General features: G+C 36.6%; 1 protein-coding gene across 5 annotated transcripts in view; it reads right to left on the bottom strand.

Moving 5' to 3' along the window:
• CCSER1 (coiled-coil serine rich protein 1) overlaps nucleotides 1-20,211 on the bottom strand; it is a 712,872-nt gene that overhangs the window by 157,361 nt on the left and 535,300 nt on the right. Inside the window, exons 10-11 of one of the 5 annotated variants that reach the window (XR_008577013.1) lie at nucleotides 14,265-14,383; nucleotides 6,736-11,016 (exon numbers count right to left, since the gene is read on the bottom strand). The exons of the other annotated variants lie outside the window; for them this stretch is intronic. The gene's annotated coding sequence lies outside the window, so the exon portion shown is untranslated. Of the gene's footprint in view, nucleotides 1-6,735; nucleotides 11,017-14,264; nucleotides 14,384-20,211 lie in introns of those variants that run through there. 5 annotated transcript variants of the gene reach the window in all.

The raw sequence follows: 20,211 nt of genomic DNA, 5'->3' as shown, positions 1-20,211 counted from the left end.
ATGTTAGTGCTCCCAGACCTAACTGGTAAATGCTCACATTACAAGAAAACTCTACTGCAGGGGGGTGGGGAAGTAAGAGGAGGGAGGGAGAAAACATTATCATCCTCGCTCAATAGAGAAATCAAAAATTGATTGGACACAAGCTCTCCTCTTATGCCCCTGAGCTGAAGCAAATTCTTATTTGAGAAAGATTATGCGGCTGAGATCTATGTTAATTTGTATCACCTTCAAACAGAAGACTTCTTTTTTTCAGACTGTTGATTCAGCTTTGCTTCAAAACCAAATTAAAATATAAATAAAACATATACCATACAAGAAAAGGGACATGATTCTGGATACTTCTCATTTTGATTTTTATTTTACAGGCAGTGTGACAAGCTCTCAGAATTTAATTTCAAACCGCCTAGTAGCAAATGCCTTAATTTCCTTAGCTCCTGAAGACAGTTATCTTTCCTGTCTATTCTTTTCCCTTCAAAAGAAGTTTTTTCTTTTTTGTTTTCAAGATAGGTAAATAAGAGCACCTTGGCAGTTGAACCATACAAATAATAATGAAAAGGGACCCCAACAGGTAAATTAAAACGATTAAAAATTTCATGATTCCTACATCTAAACCACAGTCTGATTGCTGTGTTCATGGTTTGATCCACTTCTTTCAGTATCTGAGCTTCTGAATTGATGCAATAAAACATGATTCTTTATTGAATGGATGGTCAGTCATAGAAGTTTGCTGTTAGATCTAGCTTTGCTAACTATTTCTTGTCTTTGTTTTCAGGTAGTTATGTGTGTATATATATATAAAGGTTAATTTGACCTATGCCCACCTGAGCAATATAGTATTTCACTATACTATACCCATCATCTTTTTACAGAAGTCTTTTAGCATAGCGTTTCAAGAGTATCTTAGCTGTTCAAGGAGTTTATTGCAAAAAATAACACAACCTTATATACACAGTTGCCTGACTATTTCTGCTGCTACTTGATTTTATACTTTCCTCAGTGATGAGGTCTGCCACACCTTCCAGAAACACTCTCTCTATTCTATTTAGTCCTGTCCCTTCCTCAAAACTGATCTAGAAATTCATAAGTTGAACACTATTTTTTCCAACCTTTTATACTAAAGTGGTTTCAAAACAATGCCTTGTAACTACATAAAACATTGAATGCAGCTCGGTCCCTTGCCTTTGTTCCTTATCAGATGCCCTGACATCTTGTTAATGCATATTTTGCTAAGAATACAATGCTATGTGCCTCGCACAAAGGGTGTGTGGCATAACAAAACCTAATTTGGCTCCAAACATTTCTTCCTTCCCACACACTGCAATTGAACTAATATTTTTATGCAGTTCCAATACGGAAAAATCTTTTTACCACTTGATGCATTAAAAATCATTACGATAATTAGATTTACTGACAGTGCATATGCCATAATAAATTCCAACTTTTTACTGAATGGACAGTAGGCTATGAGGAAAAAAATACAAATCTATTTTCCTAAGTAGCTTCATCAATGAGACATTAAACAAGAGAAAACTAGAGGTGTGGGGAGGGGATGGGGACAAAAATGCGGGAACAGAAGAAATGGAGAAACTTGGGTAGAAGTTGATGGACTAAATGTCTACTTCTCTTATTAGAATCAATAACAATGCCAAAGTCAAGATGATCTCAGCTACAGCATATGGATGATGCTAGGAGCTGTGTGGAAATGACTTCTAATAAACACAGCTCCAAACACGAACAAAAATAAGGCAGGTGACATTTCTACTTTGAACTTCAAACTGCTGAAGACATTTTTGGGTTTAGGTTTGGGAATCTTTGAAATTCTCATTTGATTAGAGTTGATTCACAGCAACATCTAATGCAGCTTTGTGCAGCTGGAGATACATTCAAGCTGTATTTAGTCTTCTAACTGAAACCTCCTAACTTCCCAAATCACAGATATAACTCTACTACAAAAAAAGATGAGAGTAGATATGAAAAAAGAGTAACTATTGGAAAGGAGGTTATTAAACATGGTAGAATTCAAACCTATATGACAAGGCAAGATATTACAAGGGGTCTTTCAGTGAGGGGAGCGTTAGTTATACACATACATACACATGGGATTTGATACCACGCCAAAGTTTTTGAAGTACCACAAAAATGACAGTAACGTGTTTGTTTTCTGTATCACTGCTGAGAGTCACCTTGACTTTGCCTTATTATTTTGAGTTTGTGTTGTGGTGTGGTTTTTTTACTGTCAAAGAAAGGACAACAGCTATTAAGAACTAATGATGACAAACAAAACTGTCTTAGAGTGATGGCTGTAAAGACAATTACAAACATGGGTTTTCAAAATGTTTCCCCTCTCCTTTTAGAGAATGTCTACTGTAGTAAGAAGGAACTATCACCAAAAGCATGAAGTATACATGCAGCAGCTTGTCTGGGGGTTGAGGGCATATTTTTTCTGTCTCCCAATTTAATAAACATTTAAATTGACATTTAAAGGGAAATCAAAGAAAAAAAGCAAAACTCCTTTAAATTTGACTACGCTTTATGCATTAGAACTCAAAAGTTTCTCATAACAGTACAAATGGGGTATTTGTCATCCCATCAAAGAACTTGTACCTCTGAGTACTTCTTGTCAGAGTATCTCATTAAAACAAGAGTTTAACTATAAACAAAAAAAATTGTAACTGCAGAAGCTAAAATCTGCCAACGCATGATTGATAATAACTAATATCACATTTAGAAATCAAATCCTCATTTACAGATCATCCACTGCCCAAATGATACACCTCCAAACAGAGATCCCATCTTTATAGAATTCCTTTTTTTGAAGTGAAACCCGTATGGTCAAAATGGTTTATTTCCCTACCCACTAAGAATCATACTTGAGAATGAAAAATTATTAGCAATTTTATGGCACACAGCACTTCAGCATCTGGACACACAACCACATAATTAGCTTAAAGTGAAAAGAGGCATGGCTCTAACTGTACATTCACTTAAAATCTTTGTGAACACACACAAGTGAAACTTCTCGATGTGTACTCAAGCCTACAAAACAGGAATATTCTTTTTCTCTGGCAGCATATATAGTGCACACTCACACTGCCACTATGCCTTCATTAGTCAGACATACAGCAGGGAAATATTTCATATTATCCTTGCTTTGCGAAACTCTTCGACTTCTGTTTCAGAAACTCAAAAAGACTTTAACAGAGAAAAGGCAGAGAATGGATGGTGAAGAAATAACACCTGTCAAGGAACCATAGTTACTATTAGGCAACCCTTCGCTCCCTCTCACGTGGTACAGTGACAGAAGGAAGGGTGGATGGGAAGGCCGTCTAAAATGTAGGGGCAGGGCAGGGGCAAGCAAGGAGATTTGAAACTGCTGTTCATTTCCAAGGTCTACTAACCTCCAAGACTTCGAAATCTACACAAAATCCAGGTCAGGTAGAGAAGAAAAACAAAAAGAAGAATTTTTCATAGCAAGCTCTACTTTTCAAAGCTCAAGAAGGGAATAAGGTGCTTAAAGTATGAAAATCCTCCAGTTTACAGCATGTCAGTGAAGGTCCATCCTACTGTGAAGCAGATGCAGAGGCACTCAAAGGAAAACCTAAATTTCCCAGAAAATAAACGTTACATTGTTCATGGAGGTAACTTCAATGACCAAAGCCCCAAATATTCATTGTGGGAATCAAAGGAAAAAGCAGAAGACATGTCAAGGAAAGACAGGTTCAAAGATTTTGGAGATCATCACCCTTCTAACCCAAACCATTCTCTGATATGATAATATAAGCAACAATCTACTCGCAACTGGAGAGGAGATGGAGCCAGCTGCAAAGCAGTCTGAAAAGGAAAATCACATGGGTTTGTGCAGCAACTGATACAGTCAAAATAGAAATGAAGAATGAGAATTGAAGGACTGTAGCTCAGATTTTCACCAATTTCCTCTTTTCTTGTGCTTTACTAACAGAGATGAGGCCACCAAAGTCTCGCTTGTTCTCCCAGAGAGAAGGTGGTTTGTGCCCAGGGCCACAGAGGTGGAAGGTTAATGTACTGACTTGCAGCACTGGGTTACCATTTCCACACAAACCTTCACATGTCTCATTTGAATAGCTTTGTGTCTAGCTGAGCTAGTGCTAGTTAAAATGTGCCAAAAGCAATTAGTGAATAAAGATGCTGCTATAGCAACGGCATCTAATTTTCCAATTAGTAATAATTGCTGAAACACCTGCCATAAAACATAAATACATTTGGATTGGGGGTCTCTTAAACAAACTTTGCTTTAAAGTTGGGGGTTTTTTTAATTGACCATCACGATAATGAAAGAGAAGAAAGTGCCCGTTCTCTTTTTCCTGCTATCAATTGTAATACAAACAGACAAAGCATTATTTATTTTTAAGGGAGTCCAAAGAATGTGTCCTAAAGTCTTAAACTAATTAACTACACTGTGCTTATAGATTCCCAGGCAAGAAAAATTCCAGATGGCAGTCATTTTACAATGAAGAGCAGTGCAATGAACGTAATATTGAAATACCACCTGTAAGACACAAATGCTCTGACTCGCAGAGGAAAAGAGAAAGCATATAGTAGTTCTATGGTAAACAATTGTGGCATCAGACAAGATATAAACGACCATATACACCCTACATATGTTCTGAACTCTGAACGTGTATTTTTTTACATGTAATTTTGAGTATATGTGTACTGTCCAGTTCCAGTCACAAATGGAAATGGGACACACATTCGCTCTGTGTTGCACCTAGAACATTTTTAGCACCTTCTCATAGCAGCTACTATCCAGCCTCATGTTGGAAGTATCTGAAGTCAGTAAGCTGATGCTGATTTCCACTCTTAGATAGCAGCAGTGGACAAGAGTGTAAATTCCCATGGACTTCACATACTTAAATTTTCTGTATTTCAAACATTTACCCTTGCTCCCCATCCATGTAGCAGGGATTATATAGTTCTCCAGCATTTCTCAAAGATTACTTTCAAAATAATACCTTGTTTTCCCCACTTTCTGATAGGATGCATCTGATTACATAGACTTATCTGTCTTATTCGCCCCCCTAAGTATGTTCTTATACACACTGAATTTAGAATAATGTGATTAACGTGATGGAAACATATAGTCATAACACGATGTTTGTAAATAATTTTTCAAACACGCATTAAGTACGGGCAACACGCAATCCTTGAGGAAAGAAAAGTGGGGACGTGTTATTATTTCTTATACAATAACTGTGCCCCAAATTTTGCTTTTTTGAACACTAAAACCCAGGGTAACTCTACGACAAAGCTCTTACAGGTTTCAAAGAGGGAGAAGAAAGCATGCTGTTTTCTCCTCTGTAGTGAAATGATTGATCATACAATGGCAGAGCATTTCATATTGGTCAGCAATTCAGACCATAAAAGACCAGCCACACATTAGTTCCCTGCTTGTAAGAGTCTAAAATCACACATAAGGATTCCCATTTAAGCCTTTTCAGAGATCCTAATCGGAGTGAACACAAGCAGTTAATCAGAAAGGCAGGTTTTGACAACGAATGTAATAAATTCCCAAATGGTCAAGCCCAGCAGTGCTTCTTGAAACAGCAGCAGCAGTAACTGCAGCAAACAGATGTTGTTGTTTCACAAAGATAAGTTTTAACAAACTCTTTAAGACATGGCTCAAAAATAATGTTTCTATATCACAACAGAGTTTTGACTTGTTTTTTGATTGAAACAGAAAAGGAGTAGAACAGCGGTAAAGACAAATTTACACTTTTAGTGATGTACACTGCTCACTGCATTTACATTTGTAAACTGGTTATGCCATCTATTGGGACCAACAGAAACAATTTGCAGATTTTTGTTTTTTTTCCTGGGGGTTTTTAGCTTATCAAAAGCAAGCTGCTTTTCTTTTTTTTTTTTTTTTTTTTTTTAAAGAATAATTTAGCTGTTTACATTCAAATATTTAACACTGAAAAAACAGTTGTTACTACAGCAGACAGTCAAGTGCGGGAAAAACTAATGGTATTTTAATACTCTATTGTTGCAAATGACCTAATTAACTTGTTACAAAAGTGTCCTCTAAGTTACATACTAGTGCATTGTGCTTCAGAGTTTCAATAACGTGTTAACTTCAATAATTTATATAAAATCATGGTCCTTGCCCAGTTATTATTCCTGAATTCCAAAGGGACACCTTTGGATAGAGGGACTTATCTAAAAATTACTATTTCATTACAAAATTCACTTTCACTTCACCTTTGAAAGGTGATGTCACAGTGACAAATACATTTAGAGAGAACAAAGTTTGTGATAAAGGCTCTTGCAGCATTATTAATTACACCCACGCTCTGAATGCTTAAAAAGAAGATGTGCTTCCTTTATATGCTTAAATCATATGAAGGCAACATAAGATGCCACGGAAGCTATCAGAAATCCTACCATTGAAAGGAATGCAAATTGTGTCAAGATTGAAGAAAAGCCTTAATGGTTCCATTAAACAGAATGAGTTTTTTTTTTTTTTCTTTTTTTTTTTTTTCCTGATTTATTTCAGCCTCTGCAGAACTGGCTTTTTATCCTGAAGCCACTTCCTAGGATTTCTATGAGCCAAAAGAATGTGTAGATTAAAAAACACACAAACAAAAAAACCCCAACCCCAAACCAGCCAACTAACCCAAACCATACTATGTCTTATTACACAGCAAACAGAATCCTCCTACGCTGTAATTCTAGTTTCAGTTTATGACCAGCATTTCATAGAAGGTCCTCCTCCTGTATTTCTAAATCAGGTAGGAAACCAAGTACATTTGAAATATGAGGAGAGCTCCTTCAACTCAAGTTTTCTGGTAGTTTTTAAAATAAGTGTATTTATGAGATTATTTTTGGTCATAAAAGACCAGAAATGTTTTCAGAACCTTCACGCTGGTGCAGGACATAAGCCCACTTGCTTTTAAGCACTGGTAATCTCATTGACACTGATAAAGTTATTCATGCTTTGAAAATTAAGTGATTAAGCATATTCTTAAACTTCTTCCTGGGCTGGACCTCTAAGTAATAGGCTTAACACGCTGCACAGGCTGCACACAGTTCTTATATGACAGAGTATGTTTTAAAACAAACTAAAAAGTGAAGTATACTGTTTATCTCTGGTCCTTTTGAGCACATTAGTCTTTCAGGGGGACAATTACGAATTCTGCTTTCTGGAAATGCCCAGGCTAGCACGAGAATTAAAGGAGGTAGAAGACATGCAATTACTTCACAAAAGGACAGATCTACAAAGAATCGACGATGGGCTACACTGCAGGGAATAAGCAGAGTTAAGATTTGTATTGTGAATTAAGATTTAATGAATCCCCAGGCAAGTTTTATCAAAGAAACTAAAGGAAAGGGAAAAGAAAAAGATGACTGCTTGATCATGGATTAGCTAAATGGAAATGCTATGTACGTTAAAAATAACATCCATCCAAGACAGAGTGACCTTGAACATCTAGCTATAGCACTAATCATCAGGAGGTAAAATACTCTGTTATTTCCATGTAATGATGAATTGACTGCCATGAAAAGAAAACTACGTTGTAAGAGTATTTCAAAATCACAGCGGCATATTTGTAATATGCATTTTCTGATAATAAGAGATTGTAAAATATGTTTTTTTTCTTTATGGAAAGGCTAAAAAAGGGAACAGCCTTACAAAACAACGAAAATAATCAATTAAGTGTACAAAATTTTCAGTAGAAAAACATCTCTCTCTCTTTTTTTTTCCTATATCCATCCCAGAGACAGTAATCTAAAATTAGATGGGCACCATATCACATCCAATACACAAATATAACTATCAAACACAATTATCTAAATGATGGTAAGAGTTCACTGCATAAAGTGATTTTTTTCCTTTGATAACTGCGCTAAGGAACTGTTTTTCAGGATAGAGCAAATAGAGTTTATGGACTGATGCAGATATATTATAGGCATAAGGTGGTTATTTGGACAAATATTTCAATCAATCTGTCACAGTAGTTGTTCCATTTCCTATTTCCAATTGATGATAATTTTATATGTAATTGATGGTAAATTATTTGTGGAGCTGGGAACTAGAGCTTTCAAAATCGTAAGTGTGAGGACATTTTTCAACAGTTTTTATTCTGTATTAGACAAACTGCCACAAAGAACAGTGGGGAATGTTCTGTTCCCAACAAATTGAACTCGTCCATGCAAGATATAATCATAGCCCCAATCTCAAGTACCAAAATTGCTGATTAAGAATGCAGCTACTAAGGAGAAAAAGAGTGATCCAAATGTCTTCTGAAAGAGCTCATTGAACATTGCACATTCCACAAAATATCAGCGACAATGGCAATTTTATTCTGTTTGAGACTCAGTGTTCTTCTGTGAAATTACAAGACAGAAAGTTCTCTATGGGAAGGCAAGGAATTTCAAAAGACTTAATTCCTCTAACTAGGGTCATAGTCAAAGGTGAGAACAGAGGCATAAACCTGATGAGAAGCATTACAGCTCATCCTCATGACTTGATGGAAGCCATAGCAGCGTATCTGACTGTGCTCAGGCCCAGACTAGCCAGCAGAGGCTAGGTCCCCCCCCACTTCTGTTCCCCAGCAAGAATCATTAAGCTGCAACCTCTATGAGATCCTTGGCGCCAGCAAGAATTTAAGGCTGCAGAAACATTCCAGAAACAAAATATTCTATAGTTTTAAGGGTGGATCTCTCAGGACCTCTTACAAATTATGGAAAAGCAGATTTTAAAAAAGTGTGATTTAAGAAACAGAATAGTCAGGATCTTCACTTTTTCTCCCTGAGAATATATTTTTTCTTTAGAAATGAGACCCTAAGGGATTAGCCCCCTTATGCATTAAAAAATATAAAATCTTAACATCATTAAAGCTACTTTTCTATTGTGTAAACACTGTATTACTAGATGGTAATAACTAAAGTTACAGTAACCAGAGGAAAACAAAACATTGACAACTCCTTTTTTATCCTATTTGTAGACAGAAGTAGGAAAGTGGCCATCTTCATAATTTCATGTAGAACACTACTGTCAGACTACATCTCTTAAATTCTGTATTTTGTTTTCCTTCAGCTGCACTTACTTGAAACAGTTGAAAAAAATGCTCATTTCTATTTGCTATGAGAGCCATGGGCCAGTAAGTTAAGACTCAAAAATTCCCAGTGAGACTTGGCCTACTAAGAATAGCAATGAAAGAGCCTAATCCCTTCTCTAAAATGATACTGTCTCAGTAACAAGAATATATTTATGTTTCTCCTTTATTCAGGATACATATTCACTAGCAAATAAAAAAATAATTCTACTCATTCAATGCTAGAAAAATAATTTTTGAGGCAGTCTTCAAAAATCAAGAAATACTTATGCATGAATAGAGGCAGTAAATTGTGGCCCTAATCTAAGTCATTTGCCTTTCAGCTTCACCGTCCCTTTTCTCCTTCTCTTCGTAATGTAGCTGCTAGCAGCTGCTCTTTATTCCAATAGATTTTTGGGTACGCATACATCCTTCCTGCCAGTCAACATAAAAATTCATTAGAGACAAACAAGGTGAAAGAAAATCCAAGCAGCATGAGAGAAATTCTGACCCACTAACATCAACAGCCAAACTTTATTTCTGCGTGACCAGCACATCGTCTCCACGCACTTCCCCAGAGAGGGCTAAAGTGGTCTAATGGTTTCATCTCAAGTCAGAAAACATGAAAAACTGCCAGATTTCAGGTATGACCCTGGGCAAACCACACAGCTGCTCTCAATTTCCTCATTTGCAACATGCAGATAATAAATTGGGGAAATGTAGACTGCCATAAAATAACTAAGCATGATTATTGATTTTTGCCTTAATAAAAGGCAACAGTAGCGACCCCAAATTAAGAACATTGTAGCCCAGTGCTAGTAAGCAAGAGAACCTAGGAGGAAGATGATTGTCTACTTTTATAATTATTGATTTTTATAGTGTACATATCACTTTATTACCTTGACACTCGTAAGCAATTAACAAACCAAATACAAGAACAAATGGACCTTATATAAATGCCAGTAGCAGACCTGCTTTAAAGGACAAAAATTAAAGAAATGCTGTTAAGCAGGCTAAATGTCAGAGATTCCTGAATGCTTGCACTTAATTAGAGGAAGACTTTGTTTTAGCAACATATTCTTAATCTATGAGAGTACATAGTTAATTGTATACCTGTGAGGAACAATCTCCATGGATTTCTAAATTCTATAAATGTGAAAACCTGAAGGAGGCTTTTTTGGTGTATGTCCTATTGAGGAGACCTGTGGAGAACAGCTAAGCACCCTCCCATATATACCAAACATAGAAACTACTTTGGGAGCTTCTCCTAAAAGCAAATACATTTTGGTAGCTACTACTTTGCCACCAGGGCTTTAATCCTTCAGGCTCCACACAGAAGCTCCAACTGCTCTGTCCACGCAGAGCAGAGGTCTGCCTGTACAGGCAACTCCTCTATTTGCAGCCACAAACAGTATCCTTGCGAATACAGCCTATAACCAGTGCTCGTGTTTTCAATTTGTAACCCTCCCGTGGTTCTTTCTTTTCTTTCATTTGTTTGTTAGTAATAATAAAGATACTTAGCTCTTACATGGCAAAAGGTTGTGCAGAAGTCTTAAAATATCTAGCAAATCTCTCACCCCACCAACAAGAAGCTGCTGACCAAAGGGCTCATCTTTGAGCCCCTGACCTGGGTGGTCCGGTCCACCAGTTCATGTTGCTTGTGTAACTTCTGTCAACGTCACCAGAAAAAGGGATATTCTTCCCAGAGCAATACTGTTTATGGCATGTCACCTACTTATCCTTTGCATACATGAAGTTCATTATATATGTGAGTAGAAGACTGTTGATCGTGAATTGTGTTTTCCCAGAGACTCCTCCAACCAGCTAACAAGAAAAAAACCTAGGATCTGCATAAACTGAACTCCTGGTCTTCTCTCTCACAGGACTGCCACTGTCAAGGACAGTACAGCATGGGGGAAACCACTGAAGATTGCCAAAGCAACTGTTAACAGAGAAAAAGAGAAAAAACAAACTTATCAACAGATTATTTTTTTTTCCATGGTGACTAAAATATAAACCCACACAATAATTTATTTTACAATAGATTATTTTTTAAAAGTCTGCTGAAATTTGCTCCTAGCTTCACCCTGTTCCAGCCTCTCACCACTCCCTGCACTGCATCATTTAAATCATGGGTGGTAGTTGCCGCTGTAGCCGACATAGGACTTGGTAACAAGCAGAGGGAAAAACCAAGGAACCACAACCTTTTAGACCAGCTTTTCCATAAAAGAAATCATGATGCTGCTACATGCTGGCAAATATAAAACACATTTATTGCAAAACATCAGAAAGGTTGCTGCAACTACCATACTGATCGTAAAAAATATCAGCAACACTGACACGTTATATCTTTCTGTGGCAAGCCAAGGATCAACAGTGTTTGCCACCTCATGGACAAACTGTAAAATACAGACAGCGTACATCATGACTGGCAGCATCTGAAAGTGGGATTACAGGCTTTCAGATGAAAATTTGTTCTCTTCAGATGAACAGGATTTGCAGATTTCCACAACAGTAGTCAATATTGACTGCAGCTACCTGTACTTGGACATAGCATTTTCAAATCTCTTGTAAATAGAGGAAAATTGTATCTTCCTAAACACAGTTGTTTGCTTCAAAGGAGAAGGTAGAGTTAATAAAAATCAGAAAAAGAAAAAAAAAAAAACAAAAAAGCATTATCTAGCCTTCTGCCTCAAAGATGTTTCTAACGTACAATTTATAGAGCAAGTGTATTTGCATATAGCTCAACAAAAGTAAAAATCTTCCATACTAATCCAGAAACTCATTTTCACATACACAACACCACAGTTCATAACAAACCACATTTATCAGAGAAACTAACATGTATTATTATTGAATATCAGGCTAAAGCATGTGACAGGCGTTCCTCTCCCTCCTCCCCCGCCAATGTTTAGTAATTTTTTTTTCTTTCAGTCTTAGATAATTTGTGAGGTGTCAGTCAACCAGCTCCAAATTCCCTTCCTTTGCCCTATAAATTTCCCAAACCTGACCTGCTCTTCTCATTCCAGTCACTGCAACTGTGTAGAAAATGTACGTTCAACCTCTTGCTTTTCTCCTCAGTCTGAGACTAGATTGTTTGAAAAACCCATTGCTAAACTGGGAATTTCTGCCATTTGTCCTAAAAGAGGTGTTAATGTTAAAGGCCAAGCTCAGCCATTTGAATGCTAGCACTGTTAAACTACTAGATAAAATACAAAGACTCAATCTGAGTCATTAATATTTCATTATTCAGAAAAGGATTAGACCAATTTGGTTTTAAATCTCAGGACCAATGTAGAATAAGAATCAACAATACATTCAACAACATACCAATAAATCTCACATTTTCAGGAAGATGAACTAGACAGCTTCATTAGGCTGCCTTGTCTAGGGTTCTGCTCTCAAAAACTGAGCAAGTGTCTCATTTTGTACAATATTCAAGTAGTATTTTGATTTGCATAAAAACTAAAGTAAGGGAATTGAGGGTAAGTATGTAAACTGATAACTGCACTCTGTAACCTAAATTAGTTGGGGTTATCAATTTTTTTTCTTACTTCTAAAACTTTTTATTATTTCCCATAATCAGTGGTAGGAGAAGGGAGTCAGACACTTAAGTCCAGTCTGGTTAGGTACTGCCACAGACAGAGTAACTGTACTTACTAAACACGGAATAAAAATATCCAAATCAGAGGGCAAATTGTCTGTCTGTAATGCATGTTAAAAACTTAAATCGTGAATCAGTAAAACTTAAACCAAATCTGAAATCAAAACTCTGCAGATCTTTTTGCCTTTTATATTTTGGCAGTTCACTGCACTTAGTTCTAAGATTCTCTGTAGCAGGTTTCAGCAGTTTGGCTGACTTTGCAAGAGATGGTCTTTTCAGCTCTTGTTCAGATTCAGATATGTGGAAGTTGGATTTCTTTTTCTTTTCTTTTTTTTTTTTTTTAACTAATAAATACCAAAGCATGTCCCTTCTTGCTAAACTCATAACACTAGCTATTACATTTAGACCTTTGTTGCAGTATTTCCTCATACAACACAATGCATTGCAATTCAATAATCTTTCCCCCACTTCAAAAGGAAAAACCAGGACAAAATAATGGCAAGACCTGCATCTTGGTTTTAAGTACAGTGTTTAATCAAAAGAAAAACACTCCATGAAGATGGGGAAACTGAATAGTAGTAGAAAAAAAAAAAATTATGAGGATTCAGAACAGTCTGCTTCAGTGCTACCCAGAATAGACTAAATACAAATTTAATTTGTAGCAAGATGGCAGAATTTGTATATCTCCAATAAATCAATTCTTTCATCTTTCTACATAAAAGAGAAAATCAAGAGAGTAAACATGATGTATTTTATACTCATTCCCTTAAAAGCCAGTCTTACAAAACCCATCAAGAAGGAAGGTGAAACAAATTCAAGACCTCTCATCCAATGCATTTCGTCAAATTGAACAAAACACCTGCAAGCAAACAAGTCTGCAGACTTGGTCTAATGGGAACAGTACGTAGACAATTGCTCTTTTCCTCCTTATTTTACTCATTTAAGGCCAGCTTACTGATGTTCATACAGAAACTCCCATAGAAACTCCAGTTCCAAGCAGAGACAAACTACTGGTTATTAATCTTACTTTCCTCTGTATTTTCCAACTTCCTTTAGATATCCTGTGAACCATCTCATTAAAGGACAAAATGAAACCAGACTAGATTTATGTAAATCAGTGCAGTATCTGAGCATTTTTTTTTTCTTCTGAGAAAGAATGCAAGAGGCTGGCTGGCTTTTGTGCCCTGAATAATGGTATTTTGCTTCCTGCATCCGGCTAACTTGGGACAATGAAACTTGGGAAACACCATATAGGAAAAATAAGAAGGATCTTTCTTCCTGCAGCAGTAATGATTACAGGGTTTTTTCCCAGTCTATCAGAACTACTGATTATATTTAACTTTTTCTTTTTTCAATTGAAAGTGACAGGTGGGAAAAAATATCTTGATAAAAAAATCAGCATAATCAAAATGAATTAATCTGGATAACTCTTTTCCAAGTGAGTTGCCAGCCCATTAGCAAAAAAGATTGCAGTCACAAGCTATCAGCCTGCATTGGAAGCAGTTAGAAATAACTGTCCTCCAATCCCACTTTTGCAAAGAAATCCACATCAAATGTTTTCTCATGCACTGAAAAAACAGTAATACCAGGACTGAAGTATTTGCTTCCTTTCTGATTCTAAAACTCTCTGACACACTCTGCAGGTCACAAGGCGTCATGTCATCGTGTTACTTTCTCAGTAGAACAGGGGAAAGCATATCAGGACCTAAGGGAAGGGAAAGTAGACTGTAAAAAGGCCTCCTTGAGAGGGGAACAGAAAATAATAACTAAAAAAAAAAGTTAAATGCAAAAAACTTCAGCAGGTACAATTCAAGAGCTTGCACAGAATTTAAAGAGTTTTAAAAGTTTACTCAAATATGTTATTTTACTACTAGATTAGAATAATGGCTTTCTTTTCCATGGCCACGTCTCTCTCCTTGCCTTGGAGAAGCACCAGGATGGCGAGTGAGCTGGAGGTGAGGCGGGGGATCAGCGCAGTGCCGGCACAAAGGCACTCGGGAGAGCACAGGGAGGTTTGCAAGAGGAAAGAGGGGCAGGAAGGAGATTCTCCCCTCGCAGAGAGGGGAAGTGAACCTCACGAAGCAGTCACAACATTCAAAATAGTTTTAAACATTTTTGCAATATCCACAAAGCCTAGAATAACTTCTCCATGTGATATCCAATGCTACTTAGCACACTGTAGGTGCTGTTAGAGTCAATATGTACTCTCACATATGAGGGTGTCAACTTTAAGACTACAGACTATGCCTCTCAACCTGCCACTGCTTCTTTCTTGAGATGAGCTCTCAACCATGACAACTGGCTCCTTGTACTATCTATAAATGTTCTCTTCATGTAAGTGTGTCTTTTTTACATCTCAACAGGAGCGATTCCCCAGGAATAGCGAACAAAGAAGTTGAAAATATTTTAACTTCTTTAGTAGTAATGGAAAAAAATTTCCAAGGGTTTATTTTACATTTCAAGCTTACCCAGCTCCTGGAAAAGTAAGCTCTGCTACGAGCAGTAATGCTGCTTAAAACTTAAAAGCTCTTAAACTGAATGATCAAGTTTCACAGGCATGGGTGGTACCTACTGATTCACCATTACTGATTTGCATTTCAGAAGTACAAATTTCAAAATGTTCATAACTGATTATAAATTAAATTTATAAACATTTATTTTGGCATGACATTTTCTAGCTATAAGAATTGCTCTTCCCATTAAAAATATCTTGATGGGACCTGCTAAACAGTGTCTTCCCCCAGTGATTTCACTCAAGATACCAGATAGAAGAACTGGTATAAAAAAAGGCAGGCACAAGGTACCCTTATGCTACAGGATTCCTTGTTAAAAACTCTTTCCATACTTAAACTTCTCACAGAAATGAAACTTTGGGCATGATGTATCATTTACAATTTCAGAGATAAGTTTATTATAGGAGAATCTGGAGGCTGGATAAAAAAATAAGATTGATGTAATGAAAAGTTTGATTCAAGCTTAAATATTGGCATAGCTACTGCTGCATTATACAATCAAGATGGATGACTGGATAAAGAAGTACTGAAAAAAAATGCAAAAGGGCTTTATAAGAAGCCAGCCAAACATTAATGTTGAATTACTTGAAAGGATAGAAAACTTATCATTATGGAAACAAGATAAATCTAAATAATAATGATATATTAAAATGCAGTAAAGCTGTCTTGTTTTAATTCTTTTTCCAACACTGACAGTTTTACTATGTATATGTAATCAAAATATATTTTTTTTAAAATATTGGTTTATTTGATTTGAAACAACAGATCACATTCAAATTGTGTCATAATATTTCTTCTCCATCATGTCTACACTTTGTGAATATATATGCAATAAAAATGTTATTTTTTCAAAATGAAAGAAAGAAGCTTTTACCAATCAAATTGTATAACAACTGAAGTAAATACTTTCATAGAAGCTTTTCAGGATATCGTATTTATTATATAATATGCAGCTAGCCTAATTAGACTAATTAGTTAAGCTGACAATCATTTAAGTAGGGATGAACTAAATAACTCAGTGATTATATTGTCTAATAAACATGCCTTTTTGGTTGGGTTTTGGTGGGGTTTTTTTGTTTTTGGTTTTGTTTCAGCCAGCTTTCAGTATTAGCTTCTGAATGCTAAACTCCTCCAGAGAAATCTTTACAAAAGCAAGCAAGCAGCTGGTAGCTAAAAGCTACCTTCTACCAAGCAATTATTTACACCAAACAGCTAGGAAATACAATGTAAACAGTATTTCAAGCATCAAAGTTCCTACATAGAATTACACACAACATCCCAATTAATTTTTACAGGAAAAGTCATTAGTGTGCATCAGCAGAGTTCTTTAATCATTATCTTATGCAGCAATAATGTTGACAAGGGAGAGCTCAACTCCTCTTTGGAAGCACTTTCCTGATCTTTAGTCATGCTGTCCAATGTCAAATCTCATGGATGCTGAGGAACTTTCATGCTTTCCTGGCTATGCTGCGTTCACAAACACCACAGTTCCCCCTTTTACTATCCATAAAGCACTTTGCATACTTCATTGTGTCTTTAAATGCACTGACCTCTAGGCATGGAAAAATCACAACTATAGTATTTCTTGAATATAGTTTATTTGTACTACATTTTCAAGTTTGGCAGGGGAAATGAAAAGAAATTTAAGGAGCAATGTCCTCTTTTGACTAACAGTCAAGTACAAAAAGGGCGTGTGATTTAGCAGTGCCATAGTTACATAAGCATACATTTGAACACACATCCAATTCAAAACCCCCACCCTCTGGGAATCTGTGCCCTAGTTTTCCTGGTAGCCTACAGCACATGCCAAATTTGAAATGGAAATATTTCCCTAATCAGCTAAATCTGGGTCAAAATGTCAACTCAGCTTAGGTCCAAGTCATTACCACTCATGATCCCTAGAATGGCCATAATGAATACTTGTGCAGCATGAGGGATTCCAGACATCAACGGCAGGGCACAGCCTCCTAACAACTACCACAAAGCAAAAAATACATACACGCTTACGCCTGCCTTTGGTACACGTGGACCTTACTGCTCACGGCAGGAAAGTAAGCAGCAGGACAGAAACGCCGCACTTGTCTCCATTGTCTTTGTGCCCTCTCAAAGGCTTCATGATAGTTTCTGTTCCATAAAAAGGCACTTGACAATCATGATTCTTGTTGGGACGCTGCTAATTTACATGGTATCTATAGCAAATTAAAGGCACTTATTTTTAGCCAGTCAACTAAAATACATAATATACATAACATTTCCAGATAAAAGCCCACTTGCAAGGAAAGAGCAGACACACAATACTTAAGAGGAATCGCTCAACTGTGCTGAAGAGGAGACTGGTGACAACAGGTAACTCAGGGTATGCAGGTGGGTCTCTCACTGACATGTACCAAGCTCCTTGCCATGTCTAGTCAACAGCTACTGATATTTTGCAAACTAAGATAGCACAGACATCATTAGCTGTTCCTGTTCACTTATACTGTATTTAAAAATAAGCACTGATATAAAAATAGAACATTACACAAGAAAGCAAGGTCTTCACTCTGCAAAGTACTAAAAAAAGGTGGTGATTTATTAATTACTGAAAAAAACATGTGCTCATGCGATTATTGTCTTCAAGGAGTTATACAGACCAAGAGGACAAAACTAAAGCCAAGTCTTAAAACTAGCCGATCCTCTGACTTTACTAGGCTTATACCAATTCACACCAGCAGCATGCCTAGCTCTTCCTTATGATACTTCCATTCTTTTAAGCCAAAAATGCACAATCTCAGCATTAATTGCAGACAATTTTTCTAGTCTCTGGAAAAAAGCTACATAGATTTGATGTGTATGAATACACGCACATACACATATTAATCATACTATAGATAAAGACACGTTACAGAAACTTAAATTAAGTTGTAACGTGTTCAAAATCACCTTCCCTTACTTTGCAAATGGTTCCCGTTTTGATGTAATTGGCCCATTAGTCAACAGAAAGCAGACCGAGTACGGTAAAACTGCGTTACTTGATTGTTTTGGACTGCATCATTACATAGTCTGGAAGTAAGACACCATAACCTATGGAAGGCTATGCCCTTCGCCTAAACCTGATGTTTTCAGACATTATATATATTTTGTTGAAAACTAGCTTTTGTGGGGGGATATCTTTTATACCTGAGGCAATCCCCCAGAAGTGCCTGTACTCCCCTAACCTGGTGCTGAGAGCAGGCAAGCAGCTTTCCCTTAGCTACGGAGAGCATTGTTTCAGGGGTTAATCATCGGGGATTGTTTAAACAGAGGGACATCTGGCACACCTCCCCACAGAGACCAAACAAATCATTTCTAATCTCCCTCTACTGTATCAGGGTCTGGGTTTCATCCAGTGCTAATTTGCAATTTTACTGTGCATTCCATCATTTCCACAATACTGTGTAGTAAAAACACCCAGCTTTACGTTTATTCTAGCGGAGAGGAAAAAAACAGAAGTATAACCAGAAGAGCTTTAAACTGCCAAAAGACAAAAGAAAGTTTAGTTTTCTAAAGAACACTCACCTAGTACTGTTGGTATTGTTTTTAAGAATACATTTGTGGTATTTGGCACAGGTACTGAATTGTGCAAAACCAAGAGTTTGAAGAATAAACAGAGCAAAATGTGGCAATACAAAATGTCTGTAATTTGAGATAATAGGGTGCAATGAAAAATGATACTCTTAGAAGTACCAGTTCTATAAAAATTCCAAACCATCAATTTTACATAGCAAAATGAACAAAGCAACTCCACAAGCAAGGCAATTACTTACTTCTCTTTGTACTAAATGCAGAAGAAATGGAATTAGGCAGAAACATTGTTTTTGCACTGCGAACATAAAAACTTGCAGTTTTGTATGTGAAGAGACTTTAAACCTTTCCCCCCCTTACTTATTTTTTAATTGTTCTACTCTCACTTTTCATCTGAATATTTTAATGTAAATGAGAAAAAGGATCGTAGGTCTTCCACCAAGGGGCTTCAGTAGCAGTGATACACAGGTGTAACTTTGACTAGGATAAAATCCATTACATTTTATTTGAGAGATGAAGAGGTATAAAGAAAAAACGATCCTCTGAGAAGTATATTGCATGGCATCTGTGTCAAGCAGGGTCAGAAATATGACTATATTACCCAGCTGTGCTAGGCAGAGTATCATAAAACAATTTGAGATTCTATCTCTTAGTTTCATCTGTTAGCATATGTCCTGTTTTTCAGGGAATAACCTAATACAAGTAATTTAGAGGTAATTAACTGTAAAAGCCTTTGAATGGACTATCACTTCAACAAAGAAATCAAGTCACTATCTATATTCAGATATATTCAGGGACTGTTTCATCATAGAGCAATATTACTGTTATGCATCTTGGGAGATACATTGCATTTTAAAATTCCCCTTATATTTCAGTCTTAGGATACTAAACTGAGTTTATAATTATATCCAAATTATTGGGTGTAATCAAAATTTCAAGTTGTTTTTACAGACTGACAATGTTTTGGAAAAAAAAAATCATATCGGAGGTGTGTCTGTCTAAGATTTCAAGATGTTGATGTTCTTTAACTGGACTTACACAGTAGCAGTGAAGCAGGCCGAGGGCCTCCGATGAATAGCGAAGTCGTGGCAATGCCATTAGTCAGTAAATAAAACTCCCCAGCCTTTCTGAAGTCTACATGATTTTGCTCCCAAACCAAACAGGAATCAGCCTGGACAGTTTAAATACGGAAGATTGCATCAATGAAATCTCTAACCTCAGTTTGCGTGCACATCTCCTCATGACTGTTTCATTAGTATTAAGAAATGATGATCGTGATAAATATCACGATACCTGAAAAGTTTATGTCTGGCAAAAAGTCCTGTTGTAGCCCATAATATTCAGTAAATCCTAATTCCTTTTCAGGAGAAAGTGTAACTGGCCTTTTTATCTCTACCCTAACAGCTGCAACAACATAAAAGTAAAGTGATCCAGGCACGGCCCTACCTTCACCTTGAAGCGGCCTAAACATTAAGAGTTA

This window comes from Grus americana, chromosome 4 (assembly GCF_028858705.1).
Source record: "Grus americana isolate bGruAme1 chromosome 4, bGruAme1.mat, whole genome shotgun sequence".
NCBI classification, from domain to species: domain Eukaryota; kingdom Metazoa; phylum Chordata; class Aves; order Gruiformes; family Gruidae; genus Grus; species Grus americana.
Note: the sequence above shows the minus strand (reverse complement) of the source record. Positions and strands in the feature narration are given on the sequence as shown.